Source organism: Haemaphysalis longicornis, unplaced genomic scaffold (genome assembly GCF_048455015.1).
Source record: "Haemaphysalis longicornis isolate Haplotype H1 unplaced genomic scaffold, Haemaphysalis longicornis Haplotype H1 scaffold_6, whole genome shotgun sequence".
In the NCBI taxonomy this organism is placed as follows: Eukaryota; Metazoa; Arthropoda; class Arachnida; order Ixodida; family Ixodidae; genus Haemaphysalis; species Haemaphysalis longicornis.
The window spans coordinates 154,031,326-154,047,054 of record NW_027526407.1 but is presented as its reverse complement, the minus strand read 5'-3'; positions in this window follow the sequence as shown (position 1 = coordinate 154,047,054).

Below are 15,729 nucleotides of genomic sequence, written 5' to 3'. Positions count from 1 at the left end.
ACGTGATCATACGAGATATGGAGGGTATTATTTTCGCGTACTACCTTTGGAAACGAAATGATTCGACACACTTTGCCTACCTTGTTAGACCACCTTGTCGCCAATAAGATTACGACTGAGCATGCGAACAGTGTTGTATTAAAAAATTTCTTTGTTACAGCAGAATGATTTCTGAAAAACTGTGTATAATTATGCCACAAAAACGATTTTCTTTTAAAAGATGTTTTTTCTTTTAAAAGATGCCCGTTGCTGTCTGTGACCGGGGCTCGGGTTTTGTCAAGTGAAATAATTTCACTTTTTTCCGAGCCCTCCGCTTGTCGGAAATAAAGTTTTATCTATATTATCTGTTCTTTTAGGGCCACGTTTTTGCTTACTGTCCTAAAAAACAACCCAACGAGCATTCCTGACTAAATGTACGCGGGTACTGCCCGTTAAGGACATATATTTTGCCTCAAATATACCTGCAGTTTTTCTTGGGCTTAATGATGAGGACATGTATGAGAAGTAGAGCCCGGAACATTAGGCACGAAACATCAACGTTGTAGGCGCTTAAAATAGGCACTAAAAAGTGCCATTTAGCCATATATAGGCGTCAAAAACTCCAGTTTAGGCATATATAGGCTCAATTCATATTCACTTCAGCAGCGTATTTTACGACAAATTCTTCACTGGCAATGAAAATATCGGCAAATCTTGTGCTATGGCAAAGTAATTTTATTTTCTTCGCGAAAATGCGCCATACGAGGGTCCCCCTTCCGAGAGAATTACGTGAAATTTGTGTGATTAGGCACTAAAGGAGTGGCTTAAAAGACATGCTAATCCTGTCGTGACTGTTTGAAGGCACGAAGTTGGACCTCCTTTCGGTCGAAATTTGTATGCAAAAAAAAAAAAAAACGGTCAACGTCCACTGAAGTTGGTGTACTTGTAGTTTGGAACGCTCCGTGAGTTAATTACATCTGGAATATCAATGTTTCCCGCTCAGAGCAATTAGAAGTTTTTTTAGCACAGATTATCCAGGAAGTTTATGTGATACGTATGTCCAAGACATACTTGAGATTCAGAATGGCTCTGTCAGGAACTGGTCCTTCGGGAATAGCGGCGGCCCTCTCCCGTGTACACGGGAGTGGTCCGCCGCCATTCCCGAAGGTACGCACCTTTTAAATGAGCTCAGCATTCTGATTTAGAGTGGTGGCCAAACTCTCAGCTGCTGTATGCTTTCTTTCGGGACAGAAAAGAGACGCCCACCAGACCAAACAAAAGCGGACTGACGTTTCGGCTTCCAGCACGGAAGCCTTGTTCACAATGAATGCATCCCCCGAAGTGGGTCGTTTAAGTGTGCTTGAGTAATCACTGCAAAGAGCGTGCGCAGATCGCGTTTACATTTTCGTCGGTACGGTTGACTGCGTTAGATGTGGTCTGAATGATTAGTGATTCCAGCCCGAGGATGCGGCAGTGTACACGGCAAAAGTACGGGACGACCTGGCTAACAGTGGTTACCCGAGGCACTTTATAAGCGCAAGGGAACGCCGACTGACACGACGGGGACAACTGGATGCGCCTCCTAGGTACCCTGACTAAGAGAGCTCCCGAACTATACAGTATAATCCAGGAACACGCGAATGTTTGGCACGTGTCCTATGGTAATATGACGTGCAGGTGGCCCACGTTCCAGCCCAAAGGATGCACCATGAGCTCGTGAGAGTCAAGGACCGCTTACCCAATGAGCGTTTCCCCGGTGTGGTATACGAGATACCTTGCGCAGACTGCAGGGATGTTTATATCGGGGAATCAGGGAATTACAAGAATCGTCTGCAGCAGCACGCCCGTGACGTAAAGAATAATTAAGAGGGTCCGGAACAATGGTATAGCTGAGCACACCGTCGTGAATGACAGCAAGATTGATTGGGACAACGCAAGAATCGTCGCAACAGAAAACATGACAGCATCACGGCTACATCTGAAATCACTAATCATTCAGACTACATCTAGCACACTCAATCGTAACGACGGAAATGTGAACCCGATCTACGCACGCTCTTTGCAGCGATTACTCAAGCACACTTAAACGACCCACTTCTAAACGATCCACCCATTCATGGTGAACAAGACTTCCGTGCTGGAAGCCGAAACGTCAGTACGTTTTTGTATGGACTGGTCGGCGTCTCTTTTTTGTTCCGAATGTATCCTCCCGGCCTGACGGCATTCCGCCATGCTCTCAACCTGAATGCTTTCTGCTCAGTGTATGAAATAAGCACGCGAATGTGCCCAGTTGCGCTCGACTCTAGCGTGGTATAAAATAGTTTGGGCTGAGGTGCTTTCGTCTGCTGCAAAGCTGCAAATAACGCAGAAAGTGTTACTTGGAACGGTAGGGTAGTTGGTAAGTGTTAGGTAAGTGTTAGTTGGAACAGTCTTGGAACGTTATCCATGTTACCAGGAATTAGCGTCAGGCTCTGGTGGTCCAGGTACAATCGGCAACTGCTCCTTGACGCCAACATCGATGAATCCCAAGGACAGTCCTACAACACCGATGAATCCTGCGGATAGCGCAATAACTCCAGTCGAAAAATCGAGTCATCATACGAAGCGTTCTTTTTTTATAAATGATCCAGATCCAGAAACCGAAACTATTTCGGATAAAACTGCAGTGACAAGAAAAACTCGGTCACTTTCCCCTAAAAAAAGGTGGCAAGAAAATAGTTGAGATAACGCCCTTAAAACGTGCACTCAGATCACAGCTCGTATCGAAAATGAGCCGGATCCTGCTGTTTCACGGATCAAAATGAGTTACATCTATATGCCCAATAGGGGCTGGACTGCTGAGACTGTTTCGTTGGTGTTTTAGGAAGTCTTTTTTTTGTTTTCGGAGCTGACTGATGATGAATTCAGCCGGCAATTAGAAGATCGGCGAAAGATATGTCCCCAGATTTCTTCGACGAAGTTAACGGAAGAAGCGAACAAAATAAAACAGATGTCATACAATAATTTTATTTCGTGTCACCCGTCCCTACGAAATAACTGTAGCTATAATTATTTTTTCACTCCTATATTTACCGTTCTAGCAATTATTATAGTTATTTATTTATTTTTTTTATTTATTTATTTATTTATTTATTTATTTATTTATTTTTTATTTATTTAGAAATACTGCAGGCCATAAGCCCGAGCAGAAGGGGTACATACATCGCACACACACACACACACACAAAACAAAAGCATCTTGTGTACATACTGAAAAATACACAAGATGAGCCAAGACATATACTATCAGTAACTCAATGACAACAAGAGGAACAACAATGTGTCAGAACAGTGAAGAAATGCAACATAGCCGTCAGCAAAACAATACGCAGAAAAGTGGCTATAACGATTAAGGCATGACAGGTATCCATTTTTAACTTTGGATTCAAGGCGCTCTACTGATAGCAGGTCATCTACAGAAGTGTTATTCCAATTGTTGGCTGTTCGCGCGAAGAAGGAAAATTTGAACAAATCGGTTCCGAGCAAAAAACGGCGGGAGAGATAACGCGTGTGAATGACGAGTTCGCCGCGTTGATAGAGGCGTTACGAAGTGGGAAGTGTCAAGACCGAGCCTGCGGTTAGTAAGAGAATAAAGAAACTTAAGGCTAATAATCCTTCGTCGTGATTCCAAGGTTACAATCCCATGGTATTGCATTGTTTTTGTAACTGAGACATTTCTACCATATACTGAATATATGAAGCGCACGCCACGTCTCTGAATTTTCTCAAGTGAGTTAATGTTGTTTTTTGTATGGGGTCCCAGACAACGCACGCGTATTTCATTTTAGGCCGTATGAGTGTGTTGTACTCTAACTGCTTGACCTGAGGTGGAGCTTCTCTAAGTTTATGCCTTAAAAGGCACTATTTGCGAAAAACGGACGATGCTACATTAGCAATGTGCGTATTCCAGCTTAGGGTGTTTGTTAACGTAATCCCAAGGTATTTATATTCATTAACTTCGATTAAACGATGATTTGAAACGGAATATTGAAACAGAATGGGCTTTTTTTGTTTGAAATTATAAGAAAGACCGATTTGTCCAAGTTAAGTTCCATACCCCCTTTACTGCACCACGCAAGAACATTGCAAAAGGCCGTTTAGAGCCAGCTGATTATTTTGGGACTGAATGTTAGAAAAAAGAATGCCATCGTCAGCAAAAAGGTGGATCTGGACTGAGTCATGCATAACATCTACTATATCATTACAATAAATGAAGAAAAAAACAAGGGCCCGAGTACACTACCGGGACTCCGGAATTTACACGGAGAAGGGCGGAAGATCGCCCGTTTACGTCAACATACTGTCTACGGTCCCTTAAGTAGGCCGCTACCCATGCAATTAGGTAATTTGGAAGTCCGGTGAGCTGCAGTTTGGGAATCAATTTATCATGGGGAACACGGAAATCTAAAAAGATGACGTCAACCTGGCCAGCCTTATCAAGGACAGGTGCAAAGAAATGAACAACAGAAACAAGTTGAGTGATGGTAGAAAACCCTTTTCTGAAACCATGCTGAAGTGGTGATAAAATGTGATGTTCATCAAGAAAGTTAGTAATGCATGTTGCAATTATATGTTTCATCATTTTACAGCTGGAGGCCTTCAAAGAAATCGGTCGATAGTTCAGAACAAGTTACGGGTCACCCTTTTTTAAAATCGGCCAAACACGGCCCAATTTCCAATCAACTGGGAAGGATGCTGATTTGATGGAACATTGAAATATCATGACTAGAAATTTGGCCACAGTTTCTGCATAGCGCCGCAAAAACGCATTTGGTATGCTGTCTGGACCAGGTGAGGATTTGACGTTAAGTCGCAGGAGCAAATTGAGGACACCATCTTGGGAAATAAAACTAACGTCTGGAGGTGGAAAGCGAATTCCAGTGGTTTGGGGGAAGGAAGAAGATGAAAAAAACACTATGGAAATATTCATTAAATAGTTCTGCAATAGCGTCCGGGTTCACTATCACGCGGTCGTTCAGTGAAATTCGATTAATAGTGGGTTTACGCTCTCTAACAAAGTCCCACAACTTCTGAGGATTTTTACCAATAAAGTTGGGCAAGGTAGTGGTAAAGTAAAAGCTTTTAACTTGATTAATGGCTTCTGAAAGGGAGACAGGAACTTGGGAGATAATGCCAGGGGCGGCACGTTTTTTCCTGAGCCGTTTGGCTTTCCGCTTCAGGTGTTTAATTGACCGAGTCATCCATGGCGTTCCTTTTGCGGTTTTTTTTTTTTGGAAGGAATAAATTGCTCCATGCAATAAAAACAGAGTTGCTTAAATTTATCCCGCAACACAGTAACCTCATCACTGTGGAAATAAAAAAAAAATGATGTTCGAGGTAATTTACCCCACTTGCGTCGTCAGAGCGCAAGAAAACTTTAACAGTCTGATGAGCATGCGCCGATTTCACAGACCTATTCCGCACCGAAAGAGAAACGTGAACCATTTCATGGTCAGCAATACCAGGCTCTACAGAAACGTCGCACTCAGTGATCGTGCGGGGAATAAAAACAAGGTCAAGTAAAGAGCATGAGGAGATATTTATACGAGTAGGTTGTTGAACAACTTGGGTAAGATTATTAAGCACACTAGATTAAGATTAAGACTAGATTAAGACTAGATTAAGCACACTAGAACCTACAAGATCGGACTGAGATTTCAATTTGCTCCAATGGATGTCGGGATAGTTAAAGTCGCCTGCGATAATTACTTTTTGATTGATATATGCTAGCATATGAGCTTGTAAATTCACCAAACAATCAGGTGCAGCATTGGGTGCTCTGTAAACTGCGTACAAGACAAAAGAGCAGCCAAATATTGAAAGCCTAAGACATACACATTCATTGTCCGCTACTTCGGGCCAACAGGGGGCTTGAATGCTACTTTTAATTAGGACGGCAACTCCACCTTCCTGGTTGACCTGCCCTTTCGAAAAATTTTGTATGCGGGGGGAACCAAGTCTTCATCACGAATTTCACCATGTAGCCAAGTTTCTGTTATTACAACAATGTGCGGGTTGTGGGTCAAGAGTAGCGCTTCAAGTTGGTCGATTTTGTTGACAATGCTGCGAGCCTTAATGTCGATAAGTCCAACCTGTTTTTGGGTAGCAGTTCATGACTCGTTTTGCTGGCTCTGGGTAACCGTGCTATCGGTACCGTCCCTAACTAGCTCTGGATTACTTCGAAGGCTTTGTATTATTTCACGCGAGTTCGTCGCATCACTCCAAAAATACATATCATCGTCAATACGCAACTGTCCTGTACCAAAAAAGCCTTTTACCCCCCGCTTTATCGGCTTTCGCGCTATCCCAAAGCAACTTTCGCCGCCTTACTGTTTGTTTTGAATAATTATTGTGTATGTTCACTGTAGCGCCCTTTAGCTTGCCGCAATTTTTCAGAACTGCTTGTTTCTCAGCGAAGTCCAGAAAATTCAAGATAACCGGGCGTTTAGGTCCTGGTCTGCCAAGTCTGTGAATTCTGGCGATAGATTTGCATTGCACGCCCAGTTTGTCTTTAAAAACTTTAGAAATAATCTTTTAGATGCGACTGCATCTCATTCACTCGCCTTGTCCCTGCATCCGGCGTCGTCGGCGTTGTCGTCGGCGTCCGCCCCTCCCCCATTCTCCTCGCCGCGCCAGCTGCGCTCTCCGCCGCTCTCCGCCGCTCACCCCCTCTCCTCTCCGATAGCGGACACTATAGTGCCTAGTACTAGATTCTAGGCACTATACGGACACTCTCTCGCGAGGGGCATTGGATTGGATTCGATTGGATTGGCTTGGATTGCCTTGGCTTGGCTTGGGTTTGGATTGGATTGGATTAAAGTGGATTGTGTTGCGTCATAGCCGCGGCAGGCGCACTGGCGCCGGCGCGTCCCCTCACCGTTATGCGCGCTATAAAACGCGGTGCCTGCGCCTCTCCGCTCCATCGTTCCAGCGCCGCTCCTCCGCTGTCCAACGCTGCAACGGGAACCCCCTATGCGTCGCATCTCCACAGGGGTTCCCTCGAGGGGAGGTGGGAGTTTTTTTCCTAAGTTCTGAGTCGGTTTCGCGTTCATCCTCCGGGATACCAAAAACAATAAAATTGAAACGCCTTCCTCGATCCTAAAGATCAGTTAATTTTCTAACCTGGAAGTCAATCGATTTTTTGTGCATTTTCACGAGGTTGTCAAGGTCATCTAACCTAGCAGTTTTCGCGCTCCGTGCCGCCACATGTTCTTCTATTTCAGCAACCCTACATGTAACGTCGGTTCTCATTCCTTCAGTTTTGTTTTTCAGGTCTGCTACTTCGCTGCGTAGAAGATTTTGCCCTTATAAAGGTATAGCCAAACATTCCTCAGTAGTCGGGCCGGGATTAAGTTCCACGTCACTACATAATAATAATTCAAGGCAATCTCACAACACTTCCGTGGGCACGGCAGAATCACCAAATAACGACAGTCGCTTTTAAAGGAGCTATAGACACAACTAACTTGCGCGAAACAGAAGAGTGGCTTAGACATGTTGCCGTCGATCCGGCCGTAGCCACTGAAGGCGAAGTTGGGCCCGAGCGCCTTATGTAGGAACGGGACTGCTGACGTCACACTTCCAGCGCCGCCCGGCAGTATTGGCGGGGTGATAATGCCCTGCGTCTGCGCAGTAGACTGTCGTGATGGTTCGTCGATGTAACGCAGTTGGTGCAAAAACAGCGGGTTTCCGGCTGATGTAGACTGTGGGAAGATGATGGCCACACAGAGCATGAAGCCCTCCACGAAACGGAAGAGTGGCTTAGCCATGTTGCCGTCGATCCCGACGGACCCACTCTTAACTAAATAACCGCCGCTTACAACCCTGGCAACTGCCCCCCCACCCCCCCCACCGGCCCCCATCTGAGAGTACGAACAACTTCGTTAAAAAGGGGAAGAAGATATGAGCGGCCTTCGTGAGTCCCTTCAGGAGTGCCCAAGAAAATAATGCTAGGGAAGAATACGAAATTAGCTGCTAATGGCGCTAAGAGGACTCACATTCTTTCTATGCACAGTTCTGCAGTTCTTGAAGCCATGTTTTATATATTTAAGGTCTTTTCCACCAAAACTCAATCGCACGATGCTTGAAAGTGAATGTAAATAAAATTTTCATAACAATTCTGCATCAAAGTGAGTGTTTCAATTCAATATGAGCCAAATTCAAACTTACCCCCAATATTGCTCGAAATCTCGGCATAATTTTTAATTACTTGTGGCCACAAACTTCGCCTGGCTAACACGTAAAATATATCATGTAATAGCTTTGACGCCGTTCCGTTTACTTCCAGTAACAAACGTCCACCTGTTTTAAAAATTCGCGTTAGGTGGATCTGACTCATCTGGATGCCCAGCAATTGGATGTCCAGCAAAGATGCAGGGAATAACACCACTCAGAAACTATACTCTTCATACCGAGTAACAACATTAGACCGCACGCAATATTACTTTAAACTAAACCTTAGACTAGATTGTCAACGCCCTTGAAGGTTAACCGGTATAGGGACCGGGCGGCCGTTGTTCGGCACCACCGCCGCTTCAGCGAACAGCGCCGCCCGAGACGAACCACTCGTCAGTGGAATGCCGGTGGCGGTCAGCTCAGCGTTGTAGTGCATGCCTTTCTGTCGTTCTGGTGCGGTGCGGTTCGCAAAACGTAGATAAGCACAATGACTTTTTTCAGATCGGAAAATCTTGAGCGTGGAGGCGGCATTTACGAGGCATGCCATGTGTGTGATTTACGGCCATACGCAGTAATTACAAATAGCCGACGACGCACAATGCGCCGAGCTGGAAGTCAAGCTGGAAGTACAAGTCCGTTCCTTCGGAAATTTTTTTATGCCTGTATGCAGTTGGGCGTATCGAGGCATATATTGCACCTAACTGCTCCTACAAAGCCGCTGTGTGCACCCGACCGTTGTGCGCAGCAGGTGTGTGCGGCGCTGATCTTTGGCAGTTGATGACGGAACGACGTCGTGCACAAGCAAAAGGCAAATATTTATCTCAAAACAGATATTGTGATTAACGACGCTTGGGTAACTTTATTTACTGCGGTAGAAACGTGTTTTATTTTGCATAAATGCGCTTAGTACAGTCATCCGGAATCGTTTATCTTTTGCGAACTGTGGTGGCTACCGACATTGCCAAGGCTTATGACAACGTGGAACACGAAACAATACTTAGAAACATAGAGTTTTGGGGGGTTCCAATTCATGTCACCAAAGTGGTACACTCCTTGTTCTCAAGGACGTTTTCAGTACGAGTGGACGGAAAGCCTGTTGGCCTGTTCGAATCTAACCGTGGGGTACCGCAAGGTTCCGTGCTAGCGCCTCTACTGTTCAACATCGCGTTTGCACCATTGGCATGGAAGCTACAAGACATCCCTTGTGTGAAATTTCTCACCTACGCTGACGATGTCACACTGTGGTCTACAAACCGAGACCTCGGCTTGCAGTGTCGTCATCTGCAGCAAGCCCTGGATGTTTTCCATGCCTTTGCGCAATCAGCCGGCCTGGAAATTTCCGCTGAGAAGTCTGGCTATGTACAAGTGGCTAATAAGATGGGGAGGAAGTTAGCCTCGAAAGCTAACTGTCAACTTAAGATTGGTTCAGCCGCAATACCAGCCAAGGGAGAGCTGCGGGTGCTGGGACTTCAGATCCACAAGTCGGGTTCAGGTATCCATTGGCTCCGAAAGGCACGGAAGGACTCCTCGACGACCTTGCACTTGATCCGCAGGATTGCCACGCGGAGTGGAGGAGCCCGCACGGAGGTGGCTCGGCGACTTGTAAGCGCTGTTCTACAGCCGCGCTTACTCTACCAGGCGCAGTTTCACAGGCTCACAGAACAACAATGGGCGAGGCTTGAGGCTATCAACAGAGAGGCCATGCGAACCATCACGGCACTTCCTCGTCTCACTCCGATTCCTATCTTACAGGAGCACGCTCAGCTCAATACTATCACGGAGCTTGTAAATCAGCGTGAAGAAGCAAGAAAGCTGAAGCGTTTTTACGTACCTATGGTCGGAGCTCTCCATTTGTATTTCTGTAAAGAGCCTCCCGTGACTTCAACCATAGTAGACCTTCCACTATGGCGCTATAGAGCAATAACAACCAACAAGACAACGAAGCTTTGTCGCCGTGAACAGCCAGCGCCAACATCAGATACCACAGTTCCTGAAGGTTACTGTGTATTGTACTCAGACGCAGCCCTTCTCCCGCACGGAGGACGGACCGCTTTCGTCAGTTCCACACACTCAGCACTGAAAGGCTCGCGCTGTTATTCCACCGACACGCCAGACCCGCTGCTACTGGAACTCCAGGCTGTATATGACGCAATCAAAGCTGCAAGTGCCCTCCCTAACATCAAAGAGGCGCATATATACACAGACTCACTCAGTGCTGTGAAGCACCTAAACCAAGTGAAAAAGTGAAAAAGACTCCCCTGATTTGCCAGCACATTCACAGCCTCCACATTACAGCACAGCTAATGGTACGCGTACATTGGGTACAGGGAAATTTTTTCAACCAATTAGCGGACAATCTTTCGCACTCTCCGGCCCCACCTGAATCTGAATCCGCCCCTAGCCCTCTTCCTAGTGATCCACGCTCCCGCCTTTTAGCCATGAAATCTCTTATGAGAAGGGACACACGTGCCCTAATTCCCTCGTGTGGCTGTTCCCTCCCCCCTAATCTTTCCCGGGTGGAGGAAGTTTCTCTGAGGAGGCTTCGGGCTGGGGTGGCTCTCACACCTTCAGTCACCTGGACTTGGAGACCCGCACCAGAAGACCCAGGAACATGTCCTAAGTGTCCGGCTTCGGCGGCTGAAGCTGATGTCAATCATCTCTTGTGGACGTGCACAGGAACCAGAACAGCTCGGGAGAGTGCGCAAAGAGTGGTTGGTCTTCGGTGGGATAAACCGGGGGACTTCAACCGGTGGGTGCACGAAGACCGCTACTGCAGGTCGCTGAACTTTTTACACGAGACCGGACTCCATGCCTACCTTTAGACTTGTACAGGGTCATCACTTTCCTGACTACCTGTGCTTTAGTACCCGGTATTTTTCTTCTACCTAATGTCTTATCTTTTTTTATATGCAGCATGGCAAAAATGCGAATTAAAAAAAAGATAGTGTGTAAAACACTATTGCTTGTCATGCAAAATTTCAATGATTATTGGCTAGTTGGAGAATTGCAATGGTTGTTGGCTAGTTGGTCAATGAATTTTCAAAAACCGATTCCTGCGTGGTTGAAGGACGACAGACAGGAGCGTGCCGAGAACCTGTACTCAGTTTCACTACTGAATGCTGTCGATTTACCAGGTGCCACCTAAGCTAGAAAAATCATGCACTTCTCCGTATAAGGACGATGATGGGTTATCGCAGAGCTTTCTCGTGTGGGTTTCCTTAGTTGCCTTTTGGATTGAAACTTTCACTAGCTGAGATTTGATTTTCACCAGCACGAAGTTCGGTCTTTTGATCGCAGCGTCTTTGACTTTGACCACTTCCCATTCGATTCTGCACGAAGAAAGCTTTGCATTCAACTATCACAATCATTAGACGGAGGGCTGCATGATTTTGCTGTTTAATTTGGCACACACATCTCCTGATCCAAACTGCTTCCAGCATGTCAGAAATGCGTCTGTGCTAGAGGACTCGGGCTTATGCACCCCTGTTTGAGGTAACTAGTCGCGCGTTTTTGGTTTCTTCGCAAGACATTACATGATTTTCTAGGTACCCGGTAAAGAATACTCAAGCATTAAAAACACAGGCTGCCTTTAACACTGCCACATTTTTAACTATGCGTGCCAGCCTTTATTTCACGCAGATGGTAAAATGGGAACGGGAGGGGGAATGATTTTTAGCTTGTGCTGTTCGGTGTTGAATAACTTTGGCTCTTGACAAAATGACCACTACAAGCGTGTGAGTTCCGCTTCGGCTATCAGGCTCCCATGAAGTCACAGTGTCGCTCACCAAAACCGAAGGCACAAAGATCATGGTTACAGAAGGAAAGTGTAAACTGCCACGCCATTTTCACGGCCACACGGTAATCGATCTCGTACGTAAGTGCCTTTCTCTTCAAAGCACACGTATCGAGGTAACCCAGCGTTAATGCTGGCGTGGAAACCATACTCATTGAAACAAGTGGAGGTAATTTAAAGTGGTAGGAATGAATACTAATATTAATAGTTTTATTCCTACTCAGGTTGCGCGGAGCCAGGCGCAGAGCACTGAAAAAAAGCGCTGATGTCGATGTAGCCCATTCCCAAACTTAGAAGCGTCAAATAAGTTTACGTAGCCCTTAGTGTATTTAAGAAGAGCTGAATACTAATAATATGAGTTTTATTCGTACCCATAACGGCCGGAGCCAAGCGTAGATCGCTCCAAAAAGCGTTCATGCCATTGTAGCCCACACCCAACTTTAGAAGTTTACGTAGTGTCACATACTCCTCCCCTGGATAATTGCGTCCGCTAACAAAAACCAATGAAGAAGGGCGCGAGGCAACAGTTCTTTATGTTTTAGCAGAGTGGCCGGCCCGTGAGTTTTCACGTGTGCCGAGATTGCTGGGATTAATGAAATCACAACGGAGATGCTCGACTACGTTTTAACGATATATGTTTATTACAGGAACAAGGGATTACAGGGCAACGCCCGACACAAGAAAAAAAAAAAGAAACCTTCACACTGCCATCGGCCTTGTGCGCGCAGGCACTAATAGAGGAAAACACTTGTTTAAACCTCGACAACGCAACCACAAAAAAATACCAACAAGTACGTAACACGCAGAACACTCTATGGGACAAACACCGTTCACCCCCGACAACAGCACTTACTATAAAAAAAAAACCTAGCAGCTCTGCAAGCTGTACACGACACGTGAAATGGCCTCCAACATCATTACTCGCTTCAACACAACTACTACAAACACGACATACACACACAAAAAAAGAGAACTATCAACCCGTTAACTACACGCGACGCCAGAAAAAACGGATATCTTAATCCTGTGCAGCGAACAAATTTCGAAGGCGAGGCAGGGAAAAAAAAAATCTCGGCCAGGGTGCCTGTAGTATTCGGGGTTTTCAGTTTCGGTTGGGGCTAGCCCTGGGTATATATTTCACGTGACTAAACATCCCCCTCGCGAGGGGCACGATCAAATGCAGAGCATTTCCGGTGGCGCACGACGTGAAGTAGTTTGCGTTACGTTAATGTTGTTGCACTCTTGGCAACTGCTGACGAGAGAGCGCTCGTCAGCAGTAATTTGAATGAGTCAACAATATAAGGCGCGTTCGTAGCGTACGAATCTGTGTCGGCTTTGTGGCGCAGTGGTTAGAGCACCATGTACATTGCGTTCCGCCCGCAGGGTCGAGGGATCGAACCTGGCGCCGGATAGTATTTTCTTTTATATAGTGTAGGGGGAGGGGTGCGGACAACGACGGTGCGGACTACGACGGGACAACGCGGGTGACATCGTGAGTTACTGAAATGCCCTGCATTTAAAAGAAAGTCTCTACGAGGTCAGGAGAACCCGCAGGTTCAACGGCGGAAAGTCACGGCGAGATCGAGCCAGCCTCGCCGGGCAGCCGCTTACGTGTTTCGGGGCTCCAGGGGTGCGGAAGCGGGTCGGCCATGGGACTCGCGGCGACGGGCGAACTCGAGGGCGAAGCCGAGGCGTTGGTCGTTCCGTCGCGAGCCTACTGACGTACTTCCGTTAAATCGCGTCACCCCCCGGACCCTTCCCCGGGTAGCACGTTCAAAAATCTCCAGCCGACAGACCCCAGCGACCGCTTGCGCTTGCTTAAATAACCTCCGCCCGCCGCCGGCCGTCCCGTGGGCCTGCTCCGGCGTCTTCCCCATTGTTCGTATGTTGCCCCCTCCCGGGGCCACCGGCCACTCGCCACGATCGCACGCGTGCGTCCGAGCTAGCGATCGTAACGTCACCCCTCGCACCTGCACGTCCACTGGAATGTCGCAGCCCGCATTTGTCTTAATAGCAGGTCCCGCGAAAGAAAGGAATCGAGCACAAAGTCGAATGGGGGGGCGCCCGGATCCCTCAACGCGACGCAAAATGGCCGACCCTCGTCCGGGAGGCCGTCATGTCGGCCGCCCGAATGTAAAAAATGGAGGGCCTGGCCTGCAGTTTGTGACACTTGCTCCCTCCGAAAGAATATTCTCCCAGAATATTCTAACCTACACAAACAATAGGCCACCACACATACACACCGCTCTACACAGGCAATAAGGAAAAGCATCAAAAACGTTCATGGCGAGTCAGTGTCTCTTTTTGGTCGCACAGCTCTGATGAATCGTTGAAACGCGCACACACGGATCTCAGCACGCTCCCACTTGCAGAGTACTTTCGGTCGACTGCACTGCGCAAGCTCACGCGCCACCACGTCGCGCACCCAACTGATCGAGTTTTCCGCGCACCGTGGGCGCTCGGCACTGACGTAATCTAGGTCCACTTACGCGAAAACACTCAAAGCGAGAAACATCGCAGACTTCGTTCTCGAGAAAATCCAAAAAGCAAACGCATCCTTCGCTAAAACACTTTTCACGTGCTTAGATCACACGCGTGTGCTCCACTACTTACGAAAAGAATTGACGCGCATCACACTCAAAAAGTCATTCCCGTACACACACACAAAAATCAATTCACGCTACACCGAAGCTACATTCGCGTGCTTCGAGGACGCAAGCAGTACCATGCTGACAAGGAAAAGACTACAGCATAACCAAACATGCAAAATGTGTTCGCCTATCCAAACACTCCAACTACAAGTTGTCTCTGCATGCTCAGTCAGATTGCACTTCTCGGCAAACGGTTCGAGCAAGAGGTCCCCCGAGGGGGCACAAAACGACAATCACGCAGCTTCCTCCTGAACTCCACGTGTGACGGCGTGGGCAGCATGCCCAACAGCCATAGCCCCTATCTCTCTCTCTCTCTCCCGGGGGAGTCGGAGCTCCGCGAGCGCTGGCCTCCACGTCCCTCGCGCCTAGCGAGCATCGCTCTCTCACGCACATGTACCAACTGGTTTTCGCACCCTCCGGATGCCGAAACACAGCTGAACATAATCAGCAGCTTGCCACTGCGACGAAAACTCGGGGCCTCAGCCCGCTCCTCTCGATGACGTTTCTGACCCTTACGGTCTTCTATTTTGCGCTCTGGTTCAGACTTTCCACGGCTGGTAAACTGCGCCTCAGTCTCATTTATCTCGCCCTCTGGCTCAGACTTTCCACGGCATGTTAACTGAGCCTCAGTCTTGTTTCCCTCTTCCTTCCTCCTCTGTCTGTTTCGTTCCAGCTCTTCCACGCTACTTCACTGGCCAACTAGGTATATCTCCACCCTATGGTTCTCTATCTCTCGTTCAAACCATTCCCTCTCTCTGTGCCTTTCGGCTTCCGCTTCCTCCCTCTTTCTTCGCAGTTCTTCTCTACGCCGTGCCATCTCCTCCATCACATACTCCTGCAGGTCCTTTCCCTCAAAGCCGAGGGCTCGTCCCAGTTCAATTAACTTTGCCGTCTCCGCCATTATTCCCTCGAGAAGCAGGCTACAATTACCTTAAAGAACAAACACGCGAGCCAGCGGCTAGCTTTACTACAAGTGAGCCTCTCCGATTCCAGAAACCTCAACACGCGGTCGACCGGTCCTGCCGTAGACGCCACTTATTGTCACATACCCCTCCCCTGGATAATTGCGTCCGCTAAAAAAACCTATGAAGA